Here is a 4564-nt window from a genome sequence, read left to right on the forward strand (position 1 = left end):
GTCAACCATGAAAATGCAGTGCCAGATTTCATCTCTAATTCAAGGGGAAAAGTTCATTCACATGAGTATGCAAACATTCTAAAGTTAGATATAAAGACCTTGAATAACCCTTTTTTTTAAAGTGCTAGGACCACCATTAAGAAGATTCAGTTCAGATGTTCAGATTCCCAATTTTATGGATGAAGACTATAGAATTGATTTATTCAAGCTCACATAGCTAGTTTGAAGTAAAGATAAGACTCCAAATTCAGGGCTGAGCCACTATAGCATGCGGTATCTCTAATCTGAGTTTCTTTTCCTACTAAATTAGAGTTAAACATGAGCACAAATAGAACATGATTGAAATGAAACTCAGAAGAAACTATGCGCCAGTCCAGTGGAAACCTCGTGAAACTTTGATTAACTTATTGGATATTGGGAAAATCTGGGCAGACACAATGAGCAAAATAAGTCATAAAAACAAGTAGATCCTATAGTTAGAGGCAAATATTCTTGTGATGGCCTCATTTCAAGATATATTGAGATGATTCCAAATGCCTGTATGAAAAGCTACCAGTTGTTGGTGTCTGTTGAAGAACCAGTATGTGCTGTATGCTTTATATATTTAGAAAATAGGAAATGTCCTGTAGGTTTTGGACCCATACTAGGTACAAATAAAAGAAATCACATATTTTTTCCAGTGTTATTTTAGTATATGGCATGGAATTCTATGTCATAAGTGTATTTTGCCCCAGCAGAAACTACTTGAAGATTTATACATCTATCTAATGTTTAAGCAAAACCCTTATTTTGAAATAAGTTCAACATACAGAATGTTCATGGAAATATTGTGTAGAATTTCCATGAACATTTCACCCAAATTTCTTAACATATATCTTAATGTGTTCTGCCAGTTTGATTCATTGTTCCATATTTTGAGTTAATTGAAAGTATGTTGAAGATAAAAAGTTATTTTGTGCATAAATTCTTGAATGTGTATTTCTTTAAACAAGGTAATTTTCTTGTATTTTGGTCATTAAGACCAGAATACTAATCTTCATTTATGTACTGTTTGTTATCTAGTAGATATTAACATTTCATCATTTGTCACACTTAAGTACATTATAGCAAAATAGAATATAGTTCTATGGGGAAGGATATCATCAAGGCCCACCCAATGCATTTATATATAGTCTTCATGGTCACCTTAATGTTTCTCAGTCTTTTTCATGACATAGATTTTATGGGTATGGGATTTATGTATTGTTTTCCATGACTTGAATCAGGCTGTGCCTTTTTTTCTTTTCTTTTCTTTTTTTTTGAGTTACACCCGACAATGCACAGAGGTTACTCCTGTCTCTTCACTCAGGAATTACTCCTGGTGGTGCTCAGGGGACCATATGGGATGCTGGCAATCGAACCCGGGTCAGCCATGTGCAAGGCAAACGCTCTACCCGCTGTGCTATTGCTCCAGCCCGAGGCTGTGCCTTTTTTGTAGTATTACCACCAAAATAACACTTTTTCCCTCTCAGTATATCACATTAAAAAGACAATGATGTCTTTTGCCCATTAGAGGTTATATTAGCTTTGAATATGCAGTTTGAGTGGTGTCTATATGGTCGTTATGCTGTACGGTATAGGTTTTACATTTTCATTAATATGGGTTTTCTGGGAAATCTAAACTACATAAAAGTCCAGCTTCCTTTCTTTTTTCAAGAGGTCTTTCAAGCAGTGCTGAGACCTGTGGTTCACTCCCATGCTGTGGACTTCCAGGGCATGATCATAAGTTACTGAGGGGTATATGAAGTGATCCTGAACCTTGAGCTATTTTCCTGGCCCCTAAAAATATTATTTCTACCATCCATCCATAGGTGATTCTTGTATAAAACAATCATTACTGTGTTTTTTGTCAAATGGTAATTATTTTAATTATTCATTTACCTTTATTTTCATTATTTATTATTATAGATTAGCTGTCCTTCACGATCAGATCACGATCATCCTGTTGTTCGTTGATTGCCTCGAGCAGGCACCAGTAACATCTCCTTCGTCCTAGCCCTAAGATTTTAAAGTGAAATATTGAAGGCCCTTTCAGGGTTAGGAGAATGAGACCCATCATTGTTACTGGTATTTGGCATATTGGGTACGCCACGGGGAGTTTGCCAGACTCTGCCGTGTGGGCAGGTTACATCCGGTAGCCTGCCAGGTTGTGCAAAGTAAGAAAGAGATAAGCTGTCGTTGTACCTTAAAAATATTTATCTTCTTTCTTGTTTTTATTTTCATATAACTTGGGTGCACAATTATATATAAACAAAATCAAGTGAGAAAGATAAATCTCTTCCTTGCAAGAGTGACAATAAAATTGCATTGTAATCAGTATTTTTAGATAATTGTACTTCACACTTAATTGTACTGTGCAATATTGATAATTGTATTACCAAATTTTATAGTGAGACTCATACAATATCAGAGAATGAGTCTATTCAAAGTGGCTCCTTATCCTTTTGACATATTCCTAGATTCTTTTAATGTATTCCTGCTTCTAGTTCAATAAGAAAATATTATTTCATCTTGAACCTTCCCAGATTGGCCCCTGTAATTGTCCATTTTTTCAAAGAAATCAATTCTTAGCATGGAAAATAATGTTTCAAAGTGCAAATATAGATGCTAAATCTTCTTACTGTTCTGGGATGTCCAAATGACACTTTCATAAAAACTTCTCTTATTATTTCACTTCTCTGAGATGTCTAGGCCTTTATACTAGATCACACTCTGAATAATTCACATTTCCATCCAAGCTCATTCCCAGTGCTGTCTCTTATATTACCCAAAGAAGCTTCATCTTGCTCATTCTCATTTTCTTAGTAATATCTCTATTCTATTCTTGATGACTACACAGTTGGAAGCAAGTTCCCTGTAGCCTCTTTCCAACCAGTTCCTACAGAAACCATGAATTATGAACTCAAAACTAACAAACTGCATCTCATGACTTCCCAAGCTTAATTATATTTGTGGGTGGAATGGAGCAAAGTATATGAAATCAGGGAAGTTCTGGAAATTTTATATAACAAGTACAAAGACCTCAATCTTCTATAAATGGGGGCACAGATGTGAAGAAATGAAATCAATGTATGGGAGTAGATTTCAGAATTTCCAAATATTGCTTATGTGCCTGTGGCCCATTCACCAGTCTATATTTCCCAACCAGTTTTCTGAGTAGGTTCAGGGAGGGTAATCTGCCTCTAATGTTTCTGTAGTTCCCAGGAGTAAAGCTCATAAATCCTTTTTTCTTGTCCTGAGTATCTCAGGACCAAATTGGGCCCCAGTCAAAGCATTGTCCCTCTATACAAATTCCCAAATGCTCTAAATATCAACCCCCAAGAAGGAGTCCAAATATAGTGAGTGATGGTAGACAGAAACAGTAACTAACATACTAACATAACTTATATGTTTCATTTTCCCAGTCCTGTAAGTTTTTTCCAGTCAAGTCTGGCATTTTTATTAAGTCTTAAAGTTGTAGTTTGTTATTATTTCTTTCAAAAACACATGTCTTTGTTTAAAAATGTGTGTTAGTTGATGCCAGTTGTATATCCTAAAACATCTTCTTGGAGTGATAGTAGTTTTCATTAATCTTAGATACTAGTCTTTTCTAATGCAGAAGAGGCAGCCACAAAAAGGAGGGTTGTCAGAGCTGACTTACAGATCATGCTTGATTTCTGTGTAATCATAGCAAGACACACATCATGCAATTTCCACTGATGCTTCTATCCCATTGGTAATTTTGCACAAGTTAGAAAAGGGTGCTTAGAAGTTTTCCAACTAAAAATCAATTAGTTGGTCTCTTTGACTTATAACTCCTAAGCCAGAATTATTCATATGACTTCGTCAACCAACCAGAAAGCAGTCAAAAAATGCAATCCCACCTTAGGTTCAGAATGGAGGGACAACAGGAAATATTTCACAGCAGGACTAAAGACAAGTACATGCCTTAAAGTTGGTTACATCTTTTAATTGTGCAAAACCTTATTTATGACAGGTAAAAAGTGGTATTTCTTAAATATGTTGCTATTTATATTAGGTAAAATATGTTAGCGTTTATCAACTTTATAAGACTGTCAACGATATTACTTCACAAGAACTCTCATAAACCAGACTGGGTTGATATTTCAAGGGTTGGTGAATATTCTTTGAATGCACAGTGCCCTTAATTCAGTATTTATCACCCCAGCACTTGTCCCTGCCCGTTTCCCCAAACATTGAGTTGCATCAGGTTAGCTCTGATTTTACTCAGCATCACTGTTTCAGAGCTGAATCCAAGTATTAGTGGTTGAGTATTGCTGGTGTGTCCCCCAAATCTCTGAACCCTACTTGGGGCCACATTCTCTCTTCCCAATACTCAAAAGCAATGAGAAAATAAGACTCTCATAGAGGGACTGGGAGCTTCTGTGCCAAAGTGATTTATATGCCAGGGGGAAATACATTCTTGGCCATCACTGTTGATGCACTTTTGTTGATGCATCTTTTTGTTGTCCTCTATTCTACTTCTTTTCTGTTAGTCGTTGTAACTATGACTACACTGTCTAAA

Source organism: Sorex fumeus, unplaced genomic scaffold (genome assembly GCF_029834395.1).
Source record: "Sorex fumeus unplaced genomic scaffold, SorFum_2.1 ptg000034l, whole genome shotgun sequence".
NCBI classification, from domain to species: domain Eukaryota; kingdom Metazoa; phylum Chordata; class Mammalia; order Eulipotyphla; family Soricidae; genus Sorex; species Sorex fumeus.